This window comes from Crocuta crocuta, unplaced genomic scaffold (genome assembly GCF_008692635.1).
Source record: "Crocuta crocuta isolate KB4526 unplaced genomic scaffold, BGI_CrCroc_1.0 scaffold89, whole genome shotgun sequence".
Taxonomy (NCBI): domain Eukaryota; kingdom Metazoa; phylum Chordata; class Mammalia; order Carnivora; family Hyaenidae; genus Crocuta; species Crocuta crocuta.
Genome location: NW_027551559.1, coordinates 11,290,791 through 11,306,524, shown reverse-complemented (window position 1 = coordinate 11,306,524; position 15,734 = coordinate 11,290,791).

Genomic DNA, 15,734 nt, shown 5'->3' with positions numbered 1-15,734 from the left:
TTGGTGGGCAGTTTCTTCCTCCGATAATTCTGCCTTGTTTGGAATTTCATCCCGTCTCATTGTGTGTTTAAAGATTTCTTTACATTTGTTCTGCCTCATTAAGGCGTTCGTGTGACACCACACGTATGGTGTTCCCTTCCTTGCTCTTAATTCTTTAATTTCTGCTGATACTTAATATTTCCAATTTCTGAACCTTCACACGGGTATTATGCTCTTGTTTGCTACAGAATTAAGAAGCAGGAAGAGAACAAAGAAAGCAGTGTCTTTCGTTTGGTGAGCTCCGGGGATACGTGCCCTCGGTGTTCCCGCTGGGGAAGCCGCCCTGCGCCCAGGCCACCGGAGCAGGTGCGCAAGGTGCGAAACCTCCAGGCCTTTTGAAAACACGGGGGAGGAGCTGAGTGGGTTTGAGGAAACGGGCGGCTTTGAGGAAAGTCAAGCGTGCACACCATTTGTGATTGTACTTCTTGGGCGCCTGGGTGGCTCAGTCGGTTGGGCGTCCAACTTCGGCTCAGGTCATGATCTCATGGTTCGTGGGTTCGAGCCCCACGTCAGGCTCTGACAGCACAGAGCCTGGAGCTGCTTCGGATTCTGTGTCTCGCTCTCTCTCTGACCCTCCCCTGCTCACGCTGTCTCTCTCTCTCTCTCTCAGAAATAAGTAATATATATTATATCTGTATATAATATATACAATAGTACTTCTTTAGCAATGTCCAACCCGAAGTCACCGTGTGACTTAATAACATTGTGTGTCACCTCCTGGAATGGTGTGTGTGTTTTTAATGGTGTGTGTCTGTTTAAAGTTTCAAGTTGCTGGCAGAACTCACTTGGACATTCTGCTGTGGAAGCCGTGGGTGGGAACCCAGGCCTCTGGGACCTGTGAGGGAGGCGAGCTGCAGCGTCAGTGCAGGGCCGCCTGGGGCGAGGGGAAGAGAAAACGCACACAGANTCACTTTAATTACTTTCCAAAAACGTGAACAGGAGCTCCGGGACAGAGAGATCTCGGTCTGCTCTGGTTTTCTGCTTGGGCTTCTCTGGATGGCGCTAGCTCGACCGCCGGCCTCCCAGACGGCTGACTCAGTGCTCACCTTGGGTGGACAGCGGAGGACACGGGCACAGGTCGGGGGACCGCGCGCAGACGCGCACGCAGACACACACGTGCACCTGTGGGTGCTCCAGCCTGCTGGCAGCTCTACGCACAGCTGGGACACACCTGCTCTGATACTTGCTTTCCGTCTCCGAGCCTGCTCTCCGGAGCTCGTCCTCGGCTCCCGCGCTGGGGCTCAGTGTGCCAAGGGGGCCACCAGTTGCTTCAGTCGGTGCCCGGTGAACAGGGGAAAAGGGAAGGTGTGATTTCCAAAGGGAACCGAGGGCACACCTTGCGTTAGCCCCTGGGGGTGCAACCCCCAAAGGCACGAGCGTGGGACGGTCACAGCCCCGCCTGCCACCCCGGCACGAGGCTGGGCTAACCTCTGTGTGGTTTCAACTCTAGTGTGTGCGCTCAGTTACCATTTTTGGAAAGAAGAGGTAAATTTGGAGCAAAATTTAAAGAAACACACACGACAGCTAACATATCACTCGGCAGTTTCAAGGGCTGGACGAGTGTGTTAACTTGTTGACTCCACAAAGCCCCACAGAGTAGAAAGGTCACGGGAGACAGGCCGATGAGAGGCGGGCGGCCCCGGGCAGCGTGGGCCCAGTGCCGCGTCCCCTGCTGGTGCCACCGGGGCTGAGCAGCTGGCCCACCCCACCCGCCTCCTGTCTGCGGTCGGCGATGGGGGTGGTCCAGCTGGGTGGTCTGCTCAGGGGTCCTGTGTGGTGGCCTCATCCCTGTCGGGGGCTGGGGGGCCACTTCCAAGTTCACTTGCGTGAGATTGGCATGAGGCACCAGCTTCTTTCTGGATGCCTCCGGGACGTTTCCCAGTGCCAGCGGTCCAAGAGAGGGCCCTTGGGGTGGAATCACGGGCTTGTCAACCCTGCTCAGAGCTGGCGCCCCCTGCTGGCTCCACACGCTCTCCCGTGTGATCACAGCACGGCAGCACAGGGCGAGAAACCAGGCAGGGGGCCGTGGGGGCCGCGGGCGGCCGCGATCAGCAGAGCCAGTGCAGCGAGGTGCGGCTGCTTCACTGTAAAGAAACAGTTATGCTGCTTGATGGGCTTCTAATGCAGTGGCGAATGTTATGGCAAGAAGTCATATATCCAGCAAGACCTTAACGGTTACCCTGTTTAATTCCCATATTTCGCTGCACAAGGGACTGGCCTTCCAGAGAGGGGCAGAAGCTTGTGCAAACATGACATGGAGACTGGCCACAGGGCTATGACCAGAACGTGTCTCTAATTCATGTCCATTTCGTCCCAATAGTTTCCAAGAAAAAAGCACAGCCTCTACTTTTAAGAAGACTCTGAAAAATTTCTTGGGAAGATGGATGCTGTTTGAATGAATGAATGAATGAGCATAGACTTTGTGCCTTCCATAGCCACAGGGGAGGGCTCTGTCCCACAGTGAAGGCAAGGGAAAGGCAGTGGGGATCCTAGCATGTGAGCAAAATGTTTGGAATGCTCACTAAAGGAAGCTTATTCAGAGAAGCAGGAGAGATTTCTAAGCATCTGTCACATGTCTGTCCTGGACGAAGCTCTGATTCCCACTGTGTTCAGGAGGTGACAGATGACAGATGTTCAATAGAATGTTTCTGGAGAAAGAGTTCATTTAAATTAATTTAGTGCCAGGGAAGCAGAAAAAAATGACACATCCCCACGGGGAACAATAATTTAAACAGGGTAGATTTCTTACCAGTGTGGAGACCAGAAGACATGGAAGAACATGTTGAAAATATGAAACCAAAAGAGCCTTCAAGTCAGAGTCGTATCATTTAAAGCACCTTCAGAGATGAGGGAAATGCAGACGCTCTCAGGAGGCACTCAGTGCCTGGTGCAACGGGCTTGCTTTGGAAGATGTGCTAAAGGTCCTTTAGGTAGAAGGAGGTGATACCGGAGGGAAACTCAGACTTCCAGAAGGAAGAACAAGAGAAGCAGTATATCCCTGAGTGAACACGGCAGACTCTTTCTCCACTTCACACCTGACTTTCCTGGCTCTGAGGTCTGTGCTGTGTAACACTAATAGGGCTGTCCGAGGGTTTTCCGTGTGCGTGCGTGTAATACACATGATGGCCACATGTAGAGGGGGAGGGGTCTGTGTGGTGACGAGGCTTCGTGCCATCTGCAAATAGACAGTTTTACTTTTTCCTCACCAGCTCAGGTGTCTTTTACGTCTCTTAGTTGTCTGCTGTGGCTGAGACTTTCAGTTCTGTGCTGAATAAAAGTGGCAAGAGTGTACATCCGGGCCTTGTTCCTGACCTTAGGGGGAAAGTTCTCAGTTTTTCACCATTAAGGATGATGTTAGCTGTGGGTTTTTCATACGTGGCCTTTATCACATCGAGGGATGTTCCCTCTACGCCTGCTTTGCTGAGGGTTTTTATTATGAATGGATGTTGTGCTTTGTCAAATGCTTTCTCTGCATCTACTGAAATGATCATATGGTTTTTATCCTTTCTCATGTTGATGTGATGTGTCGTGTTGACTGTTTTGTGAATATTGGACCACCTTTGCATCCCAGTAACAAATCCCACTTGATTTCGGTGAATTATTTTTTAGATTATTGTTGGATTCTGTTTGCTGCTGTTTTGTTGCAGGTTTTTTTGTCTGCGCTCATCCGACATACTGGCCTGTAGCTCTCTTTTTATAGTGCCTTTCTCTGGGTTTGGAATCAGGATAATGCTGGCCTCAAGGAGGGATTTTGGAACTTTTCTTTCCTCTTCTAATTTTGGGGCTAGTTTGAGAAGAATAGGTTTTTACTCTTCTTTAAAGTTTGGTAGAATTCACCTCTGAGGCCTCTGGTCCTGGACTCTTGCTCGTTGGGAGTTTTTTGATTACTGATTTAATCTTACTGCTGGTTATCCAACTGTTAAAATTTTCTTTTTTTTTTAAACGTTTTATTTATTTCTAGGAGAGAGAGAGAGACAGCGTGAGCAGGGGAGGGTCAAAGAGAGAGGGAGTCACAGACTGAAACAGGCTCCAGGCTCCGAGCTGGCAGTCAGCACAGAGCCCGACGCGGGGCTCGAACCCACGAACCGCGAGATCATGACTAAGCCACCCAGCCACCCCAAAATTTTCTATTTCTTACTGTGGTGATGAGGTTTTACATACCGCTTGAGGCAATAAAATGTTAATTCTAAGTAGATTGAAGAGTAGAATGAGAAGTTAATATCTATATTGTAATCTGTGGAGAAACCACTGAAGAAACTATAGAAAGAGATATAGTAAAAAAAAAAAGGTAAATAAAAGCAAAATGCTAGAAAATATTCTAATAATCCAAAAGAAAGCCAGAAAGGGAGAAAAGTGGCGGCAGGGAAACAGAGGGTATAAGTAGAGAACGTAATAAATGGAACACGTGGTGGCCTCTAAATTCAAAGGCATCGATAACTAAGATAAGCATAGATGATCTAAGCACGCCACCTGAGACAGAAATTGTTAGATTGGAAAAAAGCAACACAACTTACCTATGTGCATTTACAAAAATTCTAAAAATACAGGTGGATTAAAAATAAAAGGGTAGAAGAAGAAATGGCAAGCAAGCAGCCGGTCTACAAGCCGAACTACAAACTGGACTTTAGAACAATGAAAATCACTGGCAACAAGGAGGAGCATCACAAAGTGATAACCCAGCTCACCAGGAAGACACAGTGGCCCGGAACTGGCACAGCTGCAGAACTGCAGAACAGGTGAAGCGAAGACCGATAGCCTGGAACGGAGAAGTGGACATGCTCCCGCTCCATCTCGTCCTCACAGGCAGCTGCGCCGGAGGCTCCACGGGCTCGGCGGCTCTCTCCGTGCTTTCCTTTCCCCGGCCCTGGAGGCTGGAAGTCTGAGGTTAAGGTGCGAGTTCTGTCCTCGGCTTGCACTCAGCCACCTCGTCACCGTGTCTTCGAGGGGCCTCCTCTGTGCTCGAGGAGAGAGACAGAGACTCAGAGAGGTGCCTGATGTCTGTTCCTCCGATTATGAACACATCAGTCCGCCGGGTCAGGGCCTCACTTGCTGACCTATTTTAACCTGAATTACCTCCTTAGAAGCTTATCTCTACCACAGCCACAATGGAGGCTCAGACTTCAACATAACACATTAGAGGAGGGACACAATTCAATCCTAACAAGTCTTCTCTCAGTAAGTGATAGAAAACTTGATGGGGGAAAAAAAGAAGAAGAAGAAATGCTGATGGAAAACAACCAAGGACCCAGAAAGCCTGGCAGCACCAGGAACCGCGGACGCTGCTGACATTTACAGAATACTATACCGAACGACACCACAGCACGCGTCCCTCTGGAGTGCTGAGGGGGCAGTCCCTGAGGCAGACCATACTTTAGGTCATAAAACACACCTTAACAAATTTAAAACAAAAACAAAAAACTCACAATGGAACTAAACTAGAAACCAATAACAAAAATATCTGGAAACTTCCCCAAATGTGTTGAAACTAAACAGCACATTTGTAGATCACCCACACATCCTGGATAATCTCTCAGAAACATTAGAAACTATTTAAACCGAATTAAAATAGAAATGCAACATATCAAAACGTAGTGGTGTTCAGAGGGAAATTTATAGAATTAACTGCTTATATTAGAAGCATTTAATTAGAAAGAAGAAATAAATGGTTATATTTGAAACAAAGGAAAATTAGAAATCAACAATTTAATCTTCCATCCTAAGAAATTAGAAAAAGAAGAGTAATGTACATTGAGAACAAGCAGAAGGAAATAAATAATAAATATAAGAGAAATCAATGGAATTAAAAACAGAAAGACAATTAAAAACTCAGTGAAACTGAAAGCTGGTTCTTTGAAAAGATCAATAAAATTGATAAACCTTTACCCAGACTGATGAGAGTTAGAGAGAGACAGAGAGAGAAGATTAAATGACCAGCTCTGGTAATGAAGAAGGAGACATCACGATTGTTCCCACAGACATTAAAACAATAGTAGGGAAGGTTACAAACTGCTCTGTGCACATACACTCGACAACTTAGATGAAACAGACCAATTATTTGAAAGCAACAAACTACCAAAACTCATCCAGGAAGAAATATAGACCCTGAAAAATCCTTTTTGTATTAAAGTCTTTGGCTTCATGGTGAAAAACCTGAGAATGAGAATTCCAGATAAGACAGTTTCCTTAGTGAATTTTATGAATTTTTTTTTTTAATGTTTTATTTATTTCTAGGAGAGAGAGAGAGACAGCGTGAGCAGGGGAGGGTCAGAGAGAGAGGGAGTCACAGACTGAAACAGGCTCCAGGCTCCGAGCTGGCAGTCAGCACAGAGCCCGACGCAGAGCTCGAACCCACGAACCGCGAGATCATGACCTAAGCGAAAGTCGGACGCTTAACCAACTAAGCCACCCAGGCGCCCCGAATTTTATGAATATTTAAATAAGACATACTACCAATTCTACATAATCTCTTTCAGAAAATAGAGGAGGAGAAACACTTCCCAACTGATGTCATGATGCCAGCCGTACACTGACAGCAAAGCCAGGTACATGACAATATAAGAAACAAAACATATCTCTTGTAAACCCGGATGCAAAAACACTCAAGAATATATTAGCAAATCAAGTAAACAATATATAAAAGCAATAATGCATCGTGACAAAGTGGGGTACCAGGCTGGTTACACATTTGATATTCAATCAGCACAATCCCCCGTATTAACATATGAAAGAAGAAAAACTCCATGATCATTTCAAATAATGCAAAAAGATCATTTCAAATAATGCAAAAAAAAAAAGTGACAAACTTCAAGATTCATTCATGGCAAGAACTCTCAGCAAACTAGGAGAAGGGAACTTCCTTAGTCTGATAAAGGCATCTGTTAGAAGATCCACAGCTGGGTGCCTCAGTGGCTCGGTTGGTTGAGTGTCCGACTCTTGATTTCAGAGCAGCTCATAATCCCAGGTTCATGGGATCGAGCCCTGTGTCAGAGTCCATGCTGAACACAGAGCCTGCTCGAGATTCTCTTTTTATCTTTCTCTCCCTCTGCCTTCCTCCCCCCACGCATGCTCTCTCTCACTCTAAAATAATAATAAAAAATATATACAGTTAATACACTTAATGGCAAGGAACTGAACAGGTTCTCCCTAAGATCTGGAATAAGAAAAGTACACATGCTCTTCCCACCGCTTTCCAGCATCACGCTGGAAGTCCTCACTGGGGTGAGAACGCAAGGTAAGGACAAAGCAAGATAAAGGCATACAGATGGGGAAGGAATAAGACCGTTGCTATTTGCAGATGTTATACTTGTTTGGGTAGAAAACTCCAAGGAATTTACAAAATAAAACAAGATATTCAGAAGTAATAAACAAGTTTAGCAAGGTCACAGAATACAAGATCAATACTCATAAATCACATTCCATATACTGAGACTGGACATGTGGAGACCGAGATTTACAGCTCAGTGCCATTCACACTTGCTCCAGAGAGAATGAAATATGTGTACGCTTAACAAAACACGAACGAGATCTTTCTGCTGACACTTACTATACGCTGATGAAACCAACCAATGAAGACTTACTAAGAGAGCTATAATGTGTTCATTGATTGGAAAACTTAACACAATAAAGATGCCAGTTATCCCCCAAACTGATCTATAGGTTTAAAGCAATTACAATAAAAATCCCAGCAGGTTTTTTCTAGATAAAAAGGCATTGAGCAAAATAAATCAGGCAGAGAAGAACAGCTACCGTATGTTTGCACGTATAGGAGGATTAGGAGGAACTTAACGGAGGAACAATGGGGAGAAGAAGGGGGGAAATAGTGGGGGGGGAGAGGGAGAGAGGCAAACCATGAGAGACTCTNAAAAAAGGGGGGGTGGAGGGGGGTGGGGGAGGGGGGTGATGGGCATGGAGGAGGGCACTTGTGGGGATGAGCACTGGGTGTTATATGGAAACCAACTTGACAATGAACTATTTAAAAAATAAATAAAATTTTAAAATTTAAAAAAAGGCATTGAAAGGCAAAGGACTAGATTAGCTAAATCAATTTTAAAATAGAAGAGCAAGTTTGGAGAACTCACATTATCTGATTTTAAGAATTACTATGAAGGCAGGGTGCCCGAGTGGCTCAGTGGGTTAAACCTCAGCTCATGATCTTGTGGTCTGTGGGTTCGAGCCCCACATCAAGCTCTGTGCTGACAGTGCAGAGCCTTCTTGGGATTCTCTCTCCCTCTCTCTCTGCCCCTCCCCTGGGGTCTCACTCTTTCTCTCTCAAAATAAATAAATAGGCTTTTAAAAAAAAACTTACTGTGAAGGATATAAAGACAGTGTGGTATTGGCAAAAAGACAGACACATAAATCAACAGGAAAAAGTAGACAATATGGCTCATTGATCTTTATAATGGATGCAAAGGTGGATCAATGGAGAAAGGACCATCTTTTCAACAAATAGTGTCGAAACAATGGGACATCCACATGCAAGAAGATAAACATTAATAGACACACTGATCTGTAAAAATTAACTCAAAATGGATCATAAATATAAATTGAAAATGTAAAACTATAAGACTTTTAAAAGAAAACAATTGAGAAAATGTTTTTGGGTTATAAATTGAATTCTTAGACGTGATGCCAAAACACAAACCATAAAAGAGAAAATGGATGAACTGGACTTCGGGAGACTCAAACATTTTGCTTTGCAAGACACACTATTAAGAGGGTAAAAAGGCAAGGCGCAGGCTACAGGGAAGCATCTGTGAGTCGCGCATCTGACAAGGGATTTGTATCTAGAATACGCAAAGAACTCCGAAACAACCCAGTCAACAAAGGCAGAAGATTTGAATGGATACGGGAGCAAAGAGTTTGGGATGGCAGACAAGCATACACAGAGTTGTCCAATATCGTTAGTCAAGGGGGATGCAGATGAACTTCACAGGGTGGTGCCGTCTTCATCCATCAGAATTAGCACAATGGGGGGAAAGGGAAAGAAAGAAAGAAGAAAGGAATAGCAAACACTTGACAGCCTCAAGTGCTGGTGAGGGTGCTGAACACCTGGAACTCTCTTCCACTGAGGTGAGAACTGGAAGGTGGCACAGGTACTCTGGAGAAGTGGCAGTTTCTTCTAAAGTTAAACATTGACTACCATGCGATTCGGCCATCCCATCCCCAGAGAAGTGAAAACTTATCTCACAGAAAAATCTGTGCACGACTATTTATAACAGCTTTATTCATAATCACCCCAAACCGGAGACAACTGAGTATCTCTCACAGGTGGATGGACAAAGTGTGGACGCCCGCGCCCAGTAACGAAAGGATCTAACGCCATACGTGTAACAGCTTGAATGAAGCCAGGGACACGCTCTGGGCGAAAGAGACCAGTCTAAAAAGGCTCATTTTTTGTGACATTTCACAAAAGACAAAACTTTAGAGATGGAGAAAGAGATGGGAATTTCCAGGAGTTTGTGGTGGCAGAAGGGTTTGACGCCACTAGGGAAGCCCGAAGGAAGTTTCTGGCGTGATGAAATTATTTTGTGTCCTGATAACTTCATTTTATTAGAAAAGAGTAAGTTTTATGGTATGCATATAAATTCATTAACCTTTTTTTTTTTTACTTTTGTCAATTATATTTTATTGTGTATTCAGTGTTTTGTAACATACATGCTATTCAGGTGCACCGGATGATCAGGTGGGAAGCGGGTTCAGTGGAGGCCAGCAGAACAGCAGAAGTGCGACCCCGGGTGCGAAGCCGGCGGGAGGAGGGAGGAGGAAAAACTCTCAGTTGGCACTTTGGCTTCAGGAGGTGCTGACGCTGGTCAGCGGGGGCCGGGTCAGTGAGGAAGAGACTTCCCGCAGCACCCCTGCACGGCTGGCCCCGCAGCACCTGGATGGGGACCCGGCTGCCCCGCAATGCTCAGACGCTGACCTCGGTGTGCACAGCTGACCCTGGTGTGGACAGGCCTCTGTATAAACACCGCCTCCTGAACCGGGTCTTTCCTGTGCATATTCAAAACCACAACGGGCCCAGCACCCATGTCCATCCTGCTCCCCTCTCTCGTTTCCACAGCACAGTTCACCTTGTGGCACACTGTGCACTTCCTGATGCCCACGTCCCGGCCTCTGCTCACTGGAACAAAGGTCCACTGTATGCCCAGCACCTAACACAGGCGCTCAATGCACATGTCAAACGAGGGAATGAAGGCTCCTTCCATGGAAGGAAACTGGCCTCACCCACCTGTCCTCCACGGGCACAAGCAACCACGGAGGAGAGGTGTCGGGAGGCAGGGGAGTCGGGGCTGGCGGCCAGGCTGGAACGGCCACGAGGGGCCCCGGGCACACCTTTCTTGGAGGCCCTGTCCGCTCATTTCACCTCTCGGCCACTTTGCTCTGCAGGCCGTGCCCTCCCACACGTATTCCAAGCAGGGAATGTGCCGGCTTATCCAAGCCAGTTTCCAAACACCCGAGAGATGGGTGAGGATCCAGGTGTGCATCTGCGGGTCGGCGCCGGGCCCCACGCGTGGGCCGGGGAAGAGGGCTTGCAGGGCCCCCAACGGTCCAGGGAGAAAAGGGGCTCAGAGCCACAGACAGGTGAGTCAGCCTCATTGTTCTGTGTGACTGAAATGTCAATTGGGTCCAAAGTAAAAATATTTATTTAATGAGCAAAAACATGTGCCTAATTGGTTTTTAAAAGCATACTGCTTCCTGCTCCTTGAGACTGAAAACGGACCTTTGAAAAAATATTTACAGGGATTGAGTTCTGAAAATGGGTTTTGGCAGTTAAATAAGTACAGAAAATAGTGTATAAGCCACCGGAGACAACTCAGGGTTTTCCTGGAGTCCCGAGGGAAGCGGAGTAAGGTGGCCCTCACATGACCCTCTCTGCCCTCCAGGGGTCTCTTTGAGAGATGGTCTCCATCAGGGGTGAAGAGCCGAGGCCAGGAGGCAGAACTGGGTTTGGATCTGGACAAGTTTCGTGGCTCCCTTGAGCCTCAGTTCACTCCCCTGTAAAATGGGTGTGGGAGAGTGGATCTTTGGTCCCGTGGCACCTTCGCGGGATCCTCATGGCTATTGACCAAGACAACACATGCCACCACCTGCCACGGCCCAACACGGCGGGGGGGGGGGATCGGCCCCTGGCACGGCCTGCTTCTCAGCCTCCTCTGGGACGGCTCTGCTCTGTCCCAAAGTCGGTGCCATTGCCCAGTGTCCGGGGGCGCCTGTCCGGGGGCACGGCCTCCCCCCTGCCCAGGCTCTCCGGAGGTGTGGGAGAAAGCAGACGCTGTGGAAGTGTCTTCCTCCAGGCCACACAACAGGCAGCCTGGGCCAGAGCAGCACAGAGCAGTGTCCTCAAAAATAGAGACAACTGACCGTCTTGGGAGCTTAGGTAGGACGTTTCACATCTGCGAAAATCAATTTTCTGCCTATGAAGGGGCTGATCAAGGCAACCTCTGAGGTCATTTTGTATTTCGACGCACTATCGAATTTGGTGTATGTGTCAATTAGTTTCCTGTGGCCGCTGTGAGCATTCACCACGGCCTCGTGGCTTAAAACAGCACAAATCTACTCTCTCCTGCTCTGGGGCCAGAAGTCCGAGGTCAAGGCACTGGGGGGGGTGGGGGGCTGCGCTCCCTCTGGAGGCTCCGGGGAGGCCCCCTCCTGCCTCTTCCAGCCCCTGGTGCCCCAGGCATCCCTGCGCTCCCGGGCGGCCCTGCGACCTCTGCCTCCCTCGTCACGGCGGGTCCAGAGGGTGTGTGTCGGTGTCTTCTCTTCTGTCTTTTATGTGATTGCACGTAGGGCCCTCCAGAGAGCCCAGGACACACTCCTCCCAAGATCCTTGAATTAATCTCGTCTTTTGCCATAGAAGGCATTGAGGTTCGAGGGATTTTACATGGATTTTGTTGAGGGGAGAGAGGAGAACTTCTAGTTTCATGAAAGTTTCCCCAGAATAGCCTTTTCAGGTAAACTGTAAGCTTTTTGTAGGCAAGGCCTTTTGCCTTAGTTTTACTCTGGGCAGCACCATAGTGATACGTGCAGGCTTGGTCCTTGCTCTGGGGGTCTCCCCACTGTTTACCCGAACTGCTGGCGACGATGCGGGAAGGGCAGGAGGCCTGGCTCTAGGGGTTCTCACTCACTTTGTAGTTGGGAAACCAGTCAGTGACGTTTCCGGTTTCTGTTTGTACTTTGCCCTCATCTGCTCCATCGTCTACACAAACCGCCTGCACTTGGCCAGGTCGGACGGAGCTCAACCCGGAGCAGAGGGAGGGGCGAGCCCGCTCCGTCAGGCTCTTGCTCTCCTCGCCGAGCCGTGGGGCGGAGCAGGCCCTCCTGCCCCCCACTCCTCTGCCGGCAACCCCCACCTCCACGCCCCTCTGCTCCCCTTCTGGGAGCCCGGCCCTCTCCCCCAGGCAGAAAGGGAGCCCCTCCACATCTGCCTCGCAGAATATCATGTCTTATGAATATTCGTGGCTGCACACTCACCACGCGGCACAGCCTGGTGCACCCGCCGGGAATGCACTTGACTGCGGCAGGCCGCTGCACACTGGTGTCGCCTCACAGCTAGAAGGCTAGAGGTGGCTGGGCTGCCATTGTTTGCAGCCCAGGCTGGGCACCTCTGCAACGCCAATTCCCCCCTTCCTGGCCCCAAACAACTGCTGCAACTCCAGCCATCACAACTGTGTTCAAGGCAAGGAACGGGGGTGGCTCAGGGGCACAGGGCGCCCAGCCAGTGGACAGGATGCCTGCACGGGGGGACGCTCCCTGGGCTCAGAAGCAGGACACGGGCAGGCACAGATCACACCCGGCCCCGTGGGAGCCGAGCTGTGGCCAAGCGTCTGGACAGAGATGCGGTTGCTGGCCTGGCATGAGGGACCTGGCTTGTGTTTCCTCGGGCTTCTATCACATCTGACACCTGGAGTAGGGAGAATGCTTGCCAGCGCTCCCAGGTGAGACAAAACCCTCGCCCCCCGCTCCCCGGTGGGGGGGGGGGCATATTTTCTTTCTCCAAGGAACTCGCTCCCCCAGCAGAGGCCTGGACTCTCACCTTTCCGGAAATGAGAGGCGGAGTCACATGCAGTGAGTGGAGTCCACACAGCTGGACTTGCTCCCAGCCCGGAGCCGTGGCCACCCACGGCCTGTCCCGCTCACCTGCCCGGAGAGCCCCCCCCCACCTCCACGCTGCTGACTGCTCGGCACCTGCCAGAGCAGAGGCAGCGCCACCCTTTTCTCCACGTCGCGATGAGCCAGGTACGAGGTCAGCCCCCAAAACTACCCGAGAGTTCACCTTGAAACAGCGCAGAAGGGGCCCCCATCTCATTTTTCTCCGAGGAGAGAGGTTAGTTGGCGAAATGACGTATGGACAATCCACAGGTTGCGTTGCTGCTCTTGCTGTGGGAAGTATGGCGGGGGCTGGGCTCTCGTGTTGGTGGGTGAGGACAAGCCAGCCCTCCATCTAACGCTTCTTCTTCAGGAGGAGGAGCTGCTGGGGGGTGGCGAGGCCCGTGCCCAGTGGGCTGCCTGCTCCGCCCTCGCTCCCAACGTGGCCCTCAGGAAACACCTGTAGCGGCATCGGACCACAGGCACATTCCATGAAGCCTCTGAATGAGGTGTGTTTGCAGGGCACCCACTTCGTCTGGGGTGGGGGGTGCTTCAAGCTTGGCCAAGGGTAGGTTGCACCACCCAGCTGGGGAAGGCGGTGCGTGTGAGGGTGTGTGACTGTGAGCGTGCATATACACACGTGTGAGTCTGGTGGACTCACCAGAGGCTGGCTGGCTGGCTCATCCTCGCCCCGCAAGAGCCCCTGTGTTCGGTGGCCCTGCTGCAAAGGCACGGGTGTCAAGCCTGTGCTCTGGTGTGACTTTGATTTCCAGTCAACCTGCACCCAGGTGGTCACTGTTTCCTTGCCAGGGAAATAACACGGTGCTGGCTTACATCACAGGACGGGGAGGGGACGCCTGAGAGTAGCTAACAGAACACCTCAGGGGCACACAGCGAGCCTCCCTCAGCCACTCTGGCCCCCGGGGCAGGGGTAAGCCCCCCTCTCCTGGGGACAACGGGAAGCCACCCCATTTCCCTTTTGAGCTCATTGCAGGTCTCTTCCCACACCCACCCCTTCCCTGGCAAGAACCATCACAGTTTGGGAAAAGTCCAGACATCCCAGGGCCCCCCTCCAGCTTCACAGTCCACTGGACACGGGCACATCCTCAGACGGGCCTCATCTCTAGGGATGAACTGACCCCGAGTTTGGGGGTTGAGGCTGAGAGGCCCGGAAGCCTCCCTGGAGTGTTGTAGGAAGCTGTGGAGAGCTGCATGCGGTGGAGAGCTCAGTGCGCAAGGGGGGCCTCCACCCCAGTGTTCAACGCACAGCCGTCTGGGCTCCCCCAAATCTCTCCACGAAGCCCCCTGCACTGGCCACAAGCACAGGTTTTAACCTGCCTGGGTGGTTGGGACCTCATGAGGAGCCGGGTAAATGCACCCCCAGGGTCGAGAGGCAGCTTCCTTGGGTCTCTGGATGGGCAGGTGCTGAGCTGGGACAAGGCTGCGCGTTCCCTCAGCGGTTTTCACACACCTGTTGGAGACTCGATTTAGTGAAACCCAGTTCAATGCAGTCAGANGGCTACATGGGCTAGGGCTTAGGCAGTCCCTGCTTCCCCTTCTAGACTCTTCCTGCTCTATGGTTTCACGATGCCAGCTCCAGGCTCTGACACTCCTGGCTCCATCCAAAGAACCCCAAAAGGGACTTCAAAACAACACTCCACTAGATTTATCACTGTAGAGAAATGGAAACAGGCATAGAGGACGGGTCAGGTAAACCAGGGTTTTGTTTATGATCCAATGGTCCATTAAGATGCATGTTTAGGGGCACCACGGTGGCTCAGTTGGTTAAGCATCGACTTCAGCTCAGGTCATGATTTCACAGTTCGTGATTTTGAGTCCCACATACCCTCTCTCTGCCCTGCCCCGTTCATGCTCTCTCTCTCTCTCTCTCAAAAATAAACATTAAAAACATTTTAAATGGATGTTTAATAAATGATGTCGAGAAATATTTAGTGACTTAAAGAGTTCATACAAAGTAAAAAATATATTCGTATACACATGTGAGGCTAGTCCACATAGTCTCGCTGTCGTAAGATGTATCCGAGCTCGGGAAACCCCCTCGGGGGGCACGTGTGAGAGCGTCAGCAGTGGTTTCCTCCGTGCGCTGGAAGACTTCATCTTTGCATCTGCAGTTTGCGTCTTTTCTTCAATGAATACGCAATACTCCAGGAAGCAGAAAACACGGTTTGCGAAGTTTTCTCGGTGCCCCGCGGCAGCAGGGGCAGTGTCCCTGCGGTGCCGCCCCAGGACGGCGGAGGCCCACTTTCTGGCCCCCGGGACCTCGAAGCGGAGGGCGTCGGAGCGCGGGCCGGGCCCTGCGGCGCCCCTGAAGCCTTCGGTCCGCCTTCCCTTCTTCTGAGGCAGGACGTCGGGTCGCTGTTTGGGAGCGTCCCGTCCGCGCGAAGTTCCCCTCGGTGGCCCCGGCGCGGTGGCCGCACGCCGGGCCGGGGAACCTGCGAAGGGCGAGCGCGGGCAGCGGAGCGGGATCTGCGCCAGTCACAGGGCGCCCTCAAAGTGTCCCTGAAGGCCGCTCTCAGCAGAGGACCTGGCAGCACAAGCACCCAGTGCGCGGGGTTTGAAACTCTGCCCTCCCCCCCACCCCCACACTC